This window comes from Oryctolagus cuniculus, chromosome 2 (assembly GCF_051225735.1).
Source record: "Oryctolagus cuniculus isolate XC-2025 breed Fujian yellow rabbit chromosome 2, ASM5122573v1, whole genome shotgun sequence".
Taxonomy (NCBI): Eukaryota; Metazoa; Chordata; class Mammalia; order Lagomorpha; family Leporidae; genus Oryctolagus; species Oryctolagus cuniculus.
In genome coordinates this window covers 146,295,283-146,309,032 of record NC_142868.1, presented here as the reverse complement: position 1 = coordinate 146,309,032, position 13,750 = coordinate 146,295,283, and the positions used below count along the sequence as shown (strand labels likewise).

Below are 13,750 nucleotides of genomic sequence, written 5' to 3'. Positions count from 1 at the left end.
CTCCATCCTGTTCTCCAATATGGATAGTAGAAGCTTAAGTACTTGAGCCATCATCTGCTATCTCCCCAGGCACATTAACAAGAAGCTGGATTAGAAGTGGAATAGCCGGGACTCAAACCAGCATTCCAATTTGGGAATCTGGTGTTGCCAGCTTTAGCCGCTGTGCCATAGCACTGGCTCCATCCTGCTTCTCTGTTTCTGATCCAGTTTCTGCTTATGTGCCCGGAAGACAGAAAATGATGGCTCAATTCTGTGAGTCCCTGTCACCCACAAGGAACACCTGGATGGAGTTCCAGGTTCCAGACTTTGGCCTGGCCCAGGCCTGACTATTGCAGCTATTTGGGAAGTTAACAAGCAGCTGAAAGATAACCCCTACCCCATCTCTCCCTCTCTCTCTGTTGTTCTGCTTTTCAAATAAATAATCTTTTTTTAAAAACCCACTAAAATACACAGTAGAAAGGAAATAATACAGATAAGAGCAGAGATGAAACAAGAAAATAGAAAGCAATACAGAAAATCATAAAACCACAAAACCTCTAGCCAAATTAATCAGGTAAAAAACAGAGCAGAAGAGAGCGGGATGACCCAAATTACCAAAATCAAGAATGAAAAAGAGACATCATTACAGACCTTACAAACATTAAGAGTATTATTAAGTAGTGTTCAAAACAATGTTTTTGCCTATAAATTTAAACTCCAAGTAGAAGGATGCTTCCCAAGCTTGGTGAAGGGAATCTGTGATAAACCTACAGCCACCATCTTGCTTGATGGCATAAAAGGAATACTTTCCCCGAAGATCAAGAATAAAGCGAGGATGCCCACTCAGCCCAGTGTTACTGAGCACCGTGCTTGACAATCCAGTAAGGTAAAATTTTAAAAAAGAAATTAAAGAAAAATAAAGTGAAAGAGAAAAAATGAAAATACTTTTATTCACATAATACATCATTATCTACATAGAAAATGTTTTAAAATTTAGAAAAAAGATATGACAAGTAATAAATGAGTTTATCAAGTTTGCAGGACATAAGGCCAACATGCAAAGTTATTGTATTTCTATGTATTATGTACTAGCAACAATGATCAAAATATTAAAAATTTAAAAATATTGTTAGGCATCAAAAATATCTATTCTTTAGTGAAAGATTTAATATAAAGTATATAAAACTTTACACGAAATTATCAGCATATTACTGAGAAGGAAAGAAGACATAAATGAACATCTTATGTTGATGGATTGGAAGACTTATATCATTAAGAAGGTAATATTATTTAAAGAAATCTGGAGCCAGTGCTGTGGCATAGTGGGTAAAGCCTCTGCCTGTAGTGCTGGCATCCCATATGGGCGCTAGTTCAATTCCTGGCTGCTCCACTTCCAATCCAGCTCTCTGCTATGGCCTGGGGAAACAGTAGAAGATGGCCCAAGTCCTTGGGCCCCTGCACCCACATGGGAGACCCCAAGGAAGCTCTTGGCTCCTGGCTTGGGATCAGCACAGCTCTGGCCATTACAGCCAATTGGGGAGTGATCCAGTGGATGGAGGACCTCTCTCTCTCTTTCTCTCTCTCTCTCTCTCTCTCTGCCTCTCCTTCTCTCTCTGTGTAACTCTGACTTTCAAATAAATAAATAATAAAATTAAAAAAAAAAAGAAAGCATCCCATTAAAAAAAATCTACAGACACATGCAATCCCTTTTAAAATCTTAATGGCTATTTTTGTAGAAGTGGGAAGCTAATTCTAAAATTCATGTGGAATTGAAAGAGATTCCAAAAAGGCAAAACAATCTTGATAACTTCTTCTACAGGCAGATGTTTGGAGCAGCGGTTACAAACACCACGTGGGATGTTGGCATCCCACCAGTGGAGTGAATGGATTCAGGTACAGGCTACACTTCCCGTTCCAGCGTCCTCTAATGCATACCCTAGGGGGTAGCAGGTGATGGCTCAAGTGCTTGGGTCCCTGCCACCCTTGTGGAAAATCCAGACTAAATTCCTGGTTCCTGGCTTCAGCTTGACTTAGCCCTGTCAGTTGTGAGCATGTAGGGATTGAACCAGTGATGGAAGATCTGTTTATCTTTCCAAAAAAATAGAAAAGAAATTTTAAGTTTTTTTTACAAAAGCCTATTCTAAAGCTACAATAATCAAAAGAGTGTAAAAATGGCATAAAGACAACTTACAAGTTAATGGAATAGAATTGATATCCAGAAACAAAACTTGTATGGTCAATAGTTTTGTTGTTGTTGTTTAGGGCTGAGAGAGACAGAGATCTCCATCCACTGTTTGATTCCATAAAAGCCTACAACAGCCAAGGCTGGGCCAGGTTGAATAAAGGAATCCAGAACCCAGTCTGGGTTTCCTACGTGGTTGGCAGAGACCCAAGTACTTGAGACATCAACTGCTGCCTCCCAAGGTGAGCATTAGCAGGAAGCTGGAGACAGAAGTAGGGGTGGGACCTCGACCCATAAGCTCCAGATATGGGATTTAGGCATCTCAAATGGCGCCTTAACCTCTGTACCAACTGCCCACCCCAGATCAAGTGATTTTTGACATGGGCATCAAGAGAATTCAACAGGGAAAGAATATTCTTTTCAACAAATGGTGCTAGACATCTGGATCTACACATACAAAATAATGAAGATGGACAATTACGTCAAACCATAGACTAAAATTGACCCAAAATAGATCAAAGACCTAAACATCAGAGCTAAAATCATAACATTCATAAAAAAGTAAACAAAAATAAATCTTTATGACCCTAGAATTGCAGTTTCTTACATATCAAAAGTAAAAAGAATAAATTAAACTTCATTAAAATTTAAAATTGTGTGGTACCAAAGGACACCATCAACAGTGAAAAGATTTACCATAAAGCAGGAGACAAGGTTTGCAAATGATAAGGTAAAGGTCAGATAAAGGTCTCTTAGCGTTCATAAAAACTCTTAGAATTCAAAATGAAAGGATAGCCCAGTGTAAAAACGGGCAAAGAATTTGAATAGACATTTCTCAGAAAAGAGCTGTACAAATGGCCACTATGCACAGAGAAGGTGTCAAGCAGTACTAGACAGCAGATAAATGTAAGCTCAAGCCCAAGTGGTAAAGGAACCACTTTACACCCACCAGCCGAGCTATAACTAAAAACAAAACAAAGTGGAAATTCAAAAGGGTTGGTAAGGATGTGGAGAAAATGGAGATTTTGCACATTGCATGTGAGAGTGTAAAATGGTGCCACCTTCCTAAGCCCCGCCTGGCTTACTAGAAGTCAGGTGACCCAATAGCCCAATCACAAGTTCAGCTCCACCCTGTCCCTACTGGGATTTGCCGCTCCCACTTCCTACTCTGCAAAGCTATATAAGCCTGTTCTCCCTGTACCGGCTGCGTTCTCTCTGTGCACGGGGAAGCAGCCTGTTGGGTTTCCCCCACCAGACAATAAACTTTCTCCCTTCTTCCGGTGTTTGGTGTTTTCTGCGGTGGCCTTTCCTTTCAGAGTGAACCAGCAGATGGAAGATCTCTCTCTCTCTCTGTGTCCCTCCCTCTCTCTCTGTCACTCCACCTTTCAAATAAATAAATAAATAGTTTTTTAAAAAATGGCTTGTATCCAGATTATATAGAGAATATTTTTAAACCCATAGCAGTAAGACAAACAATCCAATAAAAATAGGGCAAAGATTTGGACAGAGAGTAGTGTTTGGCCTAGTGATTGAGGTGCCTGTAACCCACATCAGAATGCCCAATCTAATTTCTGACTCCAGCTTTCTTTTTTTTTTTTTTTTTTTTTTTTTAGGATTTTTTTTTTGACAGGCAGAGTTAGACAGAGAGAGAGAAACAGAGAGAAAGGTCTTCCTTCTGTTGGTTCACCCCACAAATGGTCGCTATGGCCGGCGCGCTGCGCTGATCCGAAGCCAGGAGCCAGGTGCTTCCTCCTGGTCTCCCATGTGGGTGCAGGGCCCAAGCACTTGGGCCATCCTCCACTGCCTTCCTGGGCCACAGCAGAGAGCTGGACTGGAAGAGGAACAACCGGGACAGAACCTGGTGCCCCAACCGGGACTAGAACCGGGGGTGCTGGCGCCGCAGGCGGAGGATTAGCCTAGTGAGCCACAGCACCAGCCCAGCTTTCTTCTAACGCAGATCCGGGGAGGCAGCAGTGATGACTGAAGTATGTGGGTGCTTGCCACCCAGGTGGGAGGTATGGATTAGTTCTTGAGTCCCAGCTTTGAAGCCTCGCCCCAACTTGAAACCAATGTATGCATTTGGGAAATGAACCAGAGGACGGGACACTGTCTCTGTCTCTCAAATAAAAAAAAAAAAAAAAATTAGACGGTAAATGCTACTCCTACCACTCCATCATTAAAAGAGAGATTTGAATATTTTATAAAAAATATACAAATGACAAATATGTTCATGAAAAGCTACTCGACAGTGTTAGTCATTAGAGAAATGCAAATGAATGTCTTAATGTGAGATATCACTGCACATCAGTGGCAGATTCAAAATACTCAGAAAAAAATGCCTCAGTACTAGACACATACAGATTCTTTTCTTGTCATTCCCTAAGCAGTGCAGTATGACAACTATTTTTATAGCATTTACATTGCATTAGATATAATCTAGAAATGTTTTCAAAATATATAGGAGGATATATGTAATTTAAATGTAAATACTGCAGCCAGCGCTGTAGCATAGTGGGTAAAGCCGCTGCCCGCAGCGCCAGCTTCCCATATCAACACCGGTTCAAGTCCCAGCTGCTCCACTTCTGATCCAGCTCTCTGCTATGGCCTGGGAAAGCCGTAGAAGATGGCCCAAGTCCTTGGGCCCTGCACCCGTGTGGGAGACCAGGAGGAAACTCCTGGCTCCTGGCTTGGGATCAGCTCAGCTCCAACCATTGGTGGCCATCTGGGGAATGAAACAGCAGATGGAAGATCTCTCTCTCTCTCTCTCTCTGCCTCTGCCTCTCAGTAACTCTGCCTTTCAAATAAATAAATGAATCTTTAAAAAAAGCCATTTAATTTTAATAGTCTAAATTGGAAACACTTAAAATGCCTATCTCTGGTAAATGAATAGTGTGGGGTATTTGTGTCAATAAAATGAAAGGAACTACATAAATGTACAATAACATGAATAGTTCTCAAAAGAATGAATGCCAAAATAAAATGTCAGACATTAAAAAAAAAAAAAAAAAAGAGTACCTATGGGGTGGTGCTATGGTGCAGTGGGTTAATGACCTGGCCTGAAGCGCCAGCATCCCATATGGGCACTGGTTCTAGCCCTGGCTGCTCCACTTCCTGTCCAGCTCTCTGCTATGGCCTGGGAAAACAGTAGAAGATGGCCCAAGTCCTTGGGCCCCTGCACCCACATGGGAGACCCGGAAGAAGCTCCTGGCTCCTGGCTTCAGATCAGTGCAGCTCTGGCCATTGCAGCCAGTTGGGAGTGAACCATCAGATGGAAGACCTCTCTCTCTGCCTCTCCTCTCTCTGTGTAATTCTGACTTTCAAATAAAAATTTTAAAAAAAGCTGCTTTTAAAAAAAAGAAAAAAAAAGAGTACCTACTGTATTATTCTATTATTCTATTTATATGGAATCCTGTAAAAGGCAAAGTTACAGTGATGGGAAGTCAGTCCCGGGGTTCCCAGTACCAGGGTTTGGGAGCAGAGTGTTAACTACAAGGGGCCCTTTTGTGAGATGCTGAAAATATTTTACATCATGATGTGGTGGAGAGTATATGACTATATACAAGCATCAACAGTCATCTAATTGTATACCTAGGAAGGAAGATTTAATAATATTTAAATTATATCTCAATAAAGAAGACCTGGGCCGGCGCCGTGGTTCAATAGGCTAATCCTCCGCCTTGTGGCGCCGGCACACCGCATTCTAGTCCCGGTTGGGGCACTGGATTCTGTCCTGGTTGCCCCTCTTCCAGGCCAGCTCTCTGCTGTGGCCCAGGAAGGCAGTGGAGGATGGCCCAAGTCCTTGGGCCCTGCACCCGCATGGGAGACCAGGAAAAGCACCTGGCTCCTGGCTTCGGATCAGTGCAATGTGCTGGCCGCAGCACACCGGCCACGGTGGCCTTTGGAGGGTGAACCAAAGGCAAAAAGAAGACCTTTCTGTCTGTCTCTCTCTCACTGTCCACTCTCCTGTCAAAAAAAATAAAAATAAAAAATAAAAATAAATAAATAAAGAAGACCCGTCATGCTGAAACTTCAGAACTCTGAAGCTCCCACAGAGAGAAACAGGTACACTTATAGGTTTGGGCATCAGGACGACATTCTACTTCTCAGTAGCAATGCTGGAATCTAGAAGGGAAATAAGAAAATTCTTCAATATTCTGAAGAGCTTGAAGCCAGCTAAACTATTAAAAAAGTTTGAGAGTAGAATATAGCTATTTTCAAACATATGCAAGAATTTCAAAAAAGTGAATGAAAAACAGAATTGAAAGACAAGTTTATTCAGGTACAAAAAAGTGAAATTCATATATACTTTTTTCATAATATGCATTTCTTTATGAACTTTTAAAAGATCCCTTATAGGCATGGATTTCAAAAATTTCTTACACCAAAATAAGCTTCTTCTAATGCCATTTTCCCTGAAATTTTGAAGAACCATATTTAATGTTGACAGCTCTGTATAAACATCTGTTTTAATTAAGCCAACAAACTTGAACTAGCTTTCATATTTACCAAAAATTATCATATTTACCAGGTCATATGTACTTGAAAAACACTTAGGTTCATTTCAATTGTTCTGAGAAAAATGCCTTAAGTACTTATTTTCAACTTTTTAAAAATTTTTTCAATCTTCTCATAGATACAAAAAGGACAGTGTTGAGGTTGAGAGCACTCTACAAAACAAACACTTTTTTTTTTTTTTTTGACAGGCAGAGTTAGTGAGAGAGAGAAAGAGAGAGAGAGAAAGGTCTTCCTTCCGTTGGTTCACCCCACAAATGGCTGCTAAGGCCAGTGTTGCGCTGATCCGAAGCCAGGAGCCAGGTGCTTCTCCTGGTCTCCCACGCGGGTGCAGGGCCCAAGCACTTGGACCATCCTCCACTGCCTTCCTGGGTCACAGCAGAGAGCTGGACTGGAAGAGGAGCAACTGGCACAGAACCGACGCCCTGACTGGGAATAGAACCTGGAGTACTGGTGCCACAGGCAGAGGATTAGCCAAGTGAGCCGTGGCGCCGGTCCAAACACTTTTTGATACAAAAGTTCAAATCTCCAAAGGCATACATGCTTCAGTACGAAAACTAATAAGCTTTCTTATGGCTTGACAAATGATGGAGCAAGTATCCCCAAAGAGGATGCAAAAGATGCAGTCCCCTTCCAGATCCAAAGTTCCTCCCCAAGATAGTCCAAGAAAGCAAAGAACTTCTCTGTTAAGAAGGCAACAAAAGTTGGGACAATTAAACAAACTCCCCTGAGGGCTGGCTGGTCAAAGAGATACTTTCAGGACTTGGACTTCCAGCCAGCTGGCTAGCTGCCTGCCACCAGCCTGAGGACTTGTCCCCTCCCACCTACCCCAGCTGGCTGAGACCACAGAGAAAATCCTCACTGGTGAGACATAAAATTCAATGAAAGGAGAATCTTGGGATTTTTCCTTCTTATGACAAAGCACACAAAAGAGACAAGGAAAACAGGACTATTCCTGGAAGGCATAGGTCAATAACCAATGTGTACCCAGAACCCAGTTTGTGTCACAATTCACAGAACCAGTGCTTCCGAACCTTTTTCTCCCACCAACCCCAATGGAGAAAGAAAGGACAAAGGTGAAGCCTTTCACATTCTCCGCCTAACTGTGGTCTGTAGGCAGAGATCCAGGCGAGCTGACTTTGGTAAGATTCCTTACCTTCTGGCGGCTTTTGTGGGTCTCTCAGGATGCCATGGGCAAGCCCTGGGAGCTGGGTGGGATCCCAAGTTTGCAGGCAGAAAAAAACCACCTCCATCCTCGTTGGGTCTGGTGGATCTGCAAATTAAATGATCAGCACACAGATTAGCAGGAGAAAAACAGAGCACCAATTTTATGGGGTGGAGACCTTCATAAAGAAATGAAACCCTAAGGAAGCAGGCAGGCAGAAACAGTTATTTATATATTAATTGGACAAGAGTAGTAAACTGAAAATGTGATAAGGTGAGGGGCCTGTGGCTGGGGTAGAGAAGTGGCTCCCGAGATAAGGATTAACAAAGCATTTTGTGTACAGAATTCTTCAGCCTCAACTTTCCTGTCCTTGATGATAAGGATGTTGCTTCTTTCTAGTACAGGGAGGGGTCTTTCCCATGGGAATTTCATCTTCTGCTTTTAAGAAACAGTCTGAAGGTCACAGTGACCTTTTTGCACCTGGTGGTTTTTGTGTATCTCTTACTTAAATAGTCAACATGCCAGAATAGCATACTTGAATCTCTTCAGTGAGAATATATGAAGAATAACTGGTCTACGCTTTTTTTTTTTTTTTTAACTTATTTATTTGAAAGGCATAGTTACAGAGATTACAGAGAGAAATGGAGAGAATGTCCATCTCTGGTTTACTCTCCAAAAGGCACCAACAAGTAGGTCTGGGCTAGTACAAAATCAGGAGCCAGAAACTCCCTCTGGGTCTCCCACGTGGGTGCAGGGGCCCAAGCACTCGGAGCATCTTCCATTGCTTTCCTAGGCGCATTTACAGAGAGTTGGATTGGAAGTGGAGCATCGGGGTCTTGAATCAGCACTCCAATAGAGAACAGCAACACCTCAAATCTGCAGCTTAATTCACTGAGCTAGCATATTGACCTCATTGCTTAAATTTTCTTTTCTTTTTTTGACAGGCCGAATTAGACAGTGAGAGAGACAGACAGACAGAAAGGTCTTCCTTCCATTGGTTCACCCCACAAATGGTCGCTATGGCCGGCATGCTGCGCTGATCCGAAGCCAGGAGCCAGGTGCTTCCTCCTGGTCTCCCATGGGGTGCAGGGCCCAAGCACTTGGGCCATCCTCCACTGCACTCCCGGGCCACTGCAGAGAGCTGGACTGGAAGAGGAGCAACCAGGACTAGTACCCGGCACCCCAACCGGGACTAGAACCTGGAGTACCGGCACCGCAGGCAGAGGATTAGCCAAGTGAGCCGTGGCATCGGCCTTCTTTTCTTTATTTTTTTTTTTTTAAATTTTATTTATTTATTTGAAAGGTAGAGTTACAGAGAAACAGAGAGAGAGATAGAGATCCATCCACTGGTTCCCTCCCCAAATGGCAGCAGTGGCCAGAGCTGTAACATACAATTGTGTTTTTATTTGTGGGAAATAGATAATATTAAATAAAATATAATAATGGACTAATATTGAAACAAATATTGTCATCTGATTTGATATAAATATTTTATATATCTTATTCAATAACAACACATTTGAACGAGATTATGCAAAAGCTTTTTAGGTTTGTTTTAGCTAGTGTGTCATGAAAAACTCAGTGATCCTAAAATATTTTATTTAAGTTTAAACCACTCAATTGGGCTGGCGCTGCCGCTCACTTGGTTAATCTTCCGCCTGTGGCACCGGAACCCCGGGTTCTAGTCCCGGTTGAGGCACCGGTTCTGTCCTGGTTGCTCCTCTTCCAGTCCAGCTCTCTGTGGCCTGGGAAGGCAGTGGAGGATGGCCCAAGTGCTTGGGCCCTGCACCCACATGGGAGACCAGGAGGAAGCACCTGGCTCCTGGCTTCGGATCGGCGCAGCGCCGGCCGTAGCGGCCATTTGGGGGGTGAACCAACAGAAGGAAGATCTTTCTCTCTGTCTCTCTCTCTCTAACTCTGCCTGTCAAAAAACAAAACAAAACAAAACACTCAATTGCTTTGGCCATTTCAACATATTTCTTTCCTCTCAAAGACATGATTATGGGTTGAAAATTGAGAATAGCTGAAAATAGCTATATTTAGGCATGTGAAAGAAACTACTGATAGGAATTTTAAAAGACACTCTGTGTGTTTTGTTCCTTTAAGATCAGTGCTTTTGGATAATTCTTGGGGAATGAAAAAAGCTATATTCCCACCAGGCCACTGCAGTCATATATTTTATTCAGACCATTAGAATATGATCCCAACTACCTCCTTAATGTAGTCAAGTTTCCCTCTTAACCAAAGTATATAAAAGAGGGAAACGCTGGTTCCTTCTTAACCATTGCGGGAGATTTCTCCTTTGACTGATGCCTCAGTGGACATTATTTATGGCGCCATAAAATCAGACTGGGGTTGAATCAATGGGAACGCTTTTGTTTTTGAAAAGCTGGAGAAGGGCTGTTGTGAATATGGGTCCCTTCCCAAGCGGCTTAGCGTTAGGAAACGGGAAGCACAGAAGTTGAGGGTTGGAGCACTGATTTCCTCAAAGCTACCCGTAACTGAGCACCTCTTGGAAAGCATTTTGTAGTCCTGCTGGTATGAGAACCCCCGTTTGAAGACCACTAGGGGAGACTCAAAGATGGCTTAATGTGCCTTAAGAAAATATTGCCATCTAGTGGCAACTACTCAAGTCATAGACACAAGGACCTCAAGGTTTCCTTGACCCTTTGAGGGGCACCTCTGTTGGATTCAGCCCCAGGTAGAATACTGTGGGCTTATGTTGCATGTCATGTTTAGCATGGTGCTTTCTACATATATTATGTTTTTAACAATCCAAGCAAGCCCTTGGGGTGGTGGTGCTACTTTCTTCTCCAGATGAGATCCCTGAAGAGCAAAGAGGATAACTTATCTAAGATCACATATTCATTTATTCAATCCACACCTGCTTCTCAAGCACTATTGCATGACTGTCATTGTCCTAGGCTTGGAGGAGGGGCATGGGTTAGGGGTGAATTCAGATGACAAAGTCCCACATCCTTCGGTGATCCACAATCTAACAAGGACACAGAATTATGAATGGCGGACTCTGGATTTGCAGGTAGGACTGCTAATGTGGGTCAGTGTTCTCTCTACTCTCCAGTGGAACAGGCAGCAGAGGTGTCAGCAAGGTGCTTGGGTGAGCCCCGGAGTCCTTGCGGTATCAGATGAGGTCACTCACAGAGGAAGGTGGTTTCCAAGCAGAATGACTCACTGAAATAAAATGTCAACCAAGCAGAGGGCCTTCCCTTCCCCCCTCCCCCTTCTAATCTGTCCTGGGCTTGGAAGCCAGATAAGGACGTTTATTAAAAGGATATTTAATATGAAAGTAAATGAAAATCCCTGAAGCTTCTGCAGAGTGCCGTGCAAGAGCTCTAGAGCGCGGACCTCACCTCGTCTGTCTGGGGCACTCTTAGGTCTTTCTTCCGCCATCTGCGCTGAGGCTGGGCGGCCGAGTTAGCCAGGGAGCGTGAGTGGGCGGAGTGCCAGCAGAATGGGCAACCGTGCCACCGTGGGCATGGCGGGGGGGGGGTCGGGGAGCGCCCCCAGCCTTCTCCTGGCCGCCTGCCTGTGTAGGTGCTCGGACACGGTGCGGGGCAGACGTGGACCTGCTTCCTGCTTTTGAGTATCCCACCTCCTTGCCTCACTGCGGCCTTTGTCACAGTTCTCCCTCTCCCCTGTTCTTCCCATGGCTGGCTCCTTATGTTCCAACGTAGGGTCCACTACCTTATCTACACCCTCTACCAACACCTCCTTTGTGTCCTAAAATGTCCTAACTGAAACTCCAGCTGTTACCACTTCCTAACGACTACCACGACTTTGTCTGTTCCCCACCTCTCTCCCCCTCCTAGAACGTGAGTTGTGTGGGGGCAGCCATTGTGCCAGCTTGGCGCATTTCTCCAATCAGGCTTGGCATGTGGTAGGAGCTCACTAAATATCTGTAAATGAATGGAATTGAAACACTTGCCCTCTTTGTCTCAAATGGCCATTCTCAACAAACGCAGCCAGGCTGGCCTGGTTTCCAAAATAGATCTCAACAGCTTCACTCGGCAGCTCCGGCAGCGTCACTGCTGTGTGCCTTTGTTCCAGGGAAGGTGCTTCAAGTCACCGTCCCAGGCTCCAGGCCGTGGGACGTGATGTCAGCGGCAAGTAAGGGCACTAAATCCGGGCTTCCTTGGTCTACAGTGCCGTATCATTTGCTAACTCTGTTGGGCAGGATTAGCTTTTCACGGATCCTGACCACAGAGCGCACCCTGTGCAGAGCTGGCTTTCTGGCCCTGGAGAAATTGGAGCTTCCCTCCCTCACCCTGCTCACCCCTGAATAAGAAATGCCGAGTTCATCTCCCGCTGCTGTAGGTCAAGAGTGGGCGTGTATATATATATATATATATTTTTTTTTTTTTTGACAGGCAGAGTGGACAGTGAGAGAGAGAGACAGAGAGAAAGGTCTTCCTTTTCCGGTGGTTCAGCCCCCAGTGGCCACTGCGGCTGGCGCGCTGCAGCCGGCGCACCACGCTGATCCAAAGCTAGGAGCCAGGTGCTTCTCCTGGTCCCAAGTGGGTGTATCTTGTGAACAGTACCCATCTATCCTGCAAAGAGCGGAAAATGTATGGTGGAGTCTCCAACTTCCAGTGAGCACCACCCGAGCCAGGAAGGAGCCATGGGGTCTTGGAGGACAGTCACAAGGGTCCAGTTTGCCCTGGAGGAAGGGCCCATGGGAAGGAGGCAGGCTGGGGCCCAAGACTTCCCTCACTAAGGAAACGCTGGCTGGTGCCCCATTCCCATGGCCAGAGCCGCCGGTCTTCCTGACAGTGCTGGCTGCACCCCCAGCTTCTGAACTCACTGCCCTTGCAGGTTCATGCCTCCCACGCCTTCCTTGCTTCCCACAGTCCACCTTTCGGTTCTGGGACCTGTGAGCAGCTCCCACCCCAGATCTGTCTCTGCCTCACAAAACCTCACTTCCCCTCAGCTACTATTCTCCAACTGCCTCCTGGCTTGGGCTGTCCCCAAGTGACTCAAACTACATTTTGCTCATGTAATCAAAGGTGTATCTGTTTCTAAATATGTAGCTTAAAGCAGGGAGAGTCAATGTCTTTACACATTTCTTGGCAAGTTTGTCCCTGAGAATTTGTCTTTTTTCTTGCCATTATAAATAGTGTCTTTTCTTCACTATACCTGATAAGAATTTGCATACATAAAAACTAGTTTAGCCGGCGCCGCGGCTCAATAGGCTAATCCTCTGCCTTGTGGCGCCGGCACACCGGGTTCTAGTCCCGGTCGGGGCACCGGATTCTGTCCCGGTTGCCCCTCTTCCAGGCCAGCTCTCTGCTGTGGTCCGGGAGTGCAGTGGAGGATGGCCCATGTCCTTGGGCCCTGCACCCCATGGGAGACCAGGATAAGTACCTGACTCCTGGCTGTGGATCAGCGTGGTGCGCCGGCCGCTGTGGCCATTGGAGGGTGAACCAACGGCAAAGGAAGACCTTTCTGTCTCTCTCACTGTCCACTCTGCCTGTAAAAAACAAAAAACAAAAAAACCCTAGTTTTATATTTTATATCATTAATTAAATTCTTTTTATTTATAGTGGATTTTTCCCTTTGATTCTTTCTGGCTTTCCACATACAGAATCATATCATCTATAAATAGTTACACTGTATAACTCCATCTTGCTGGTTTTGACACCATGAATTCCCTCCTCTTACCAACTGCAGTGACAAAGACATCGAGAACCACATGCAGTAACACTGGTGAGAGCAGACAGCCTTGTCTTGTTCCTGAGACACTGTTTCTCTGCCTCCCCACTAAGCAGGAAGCTGGGTTTTGGTTGTCCTTGAATCCCTCCACATCTTCCTTCCCCTTAGCTCTAGACACCACGGTCATTCACCTGGGCTACTGTAATTGCTCCCTAACTTCCACTTTCATTCTTGCCGCTTCC

At 44.8% G+C, this 13,750-nt stretch overlaps 1 long non-coding RNA gene across 1 annotated transcript in view; it reads right to left on the bottom strand.

Moving 5' to 3' along the window:
- Positions 1 to 13,750, bottom strand: part of LOC138848611 (uncharacterized) — a 154,135-nt gene that overhangs the window by 29,552 nt on the left and 110,833 nt on the right. Inside the window, exon 3 of the long non-coding RNA XR_016229345.1 lies at positions 7,830 to 7,946. This is a non-coding gene — a long non-coding RNA (uncharacterized LOC138848611). The remainder of the gene's footprint in view (positions 1 to 7,829; positions 7,947 to 13,750) is intronic.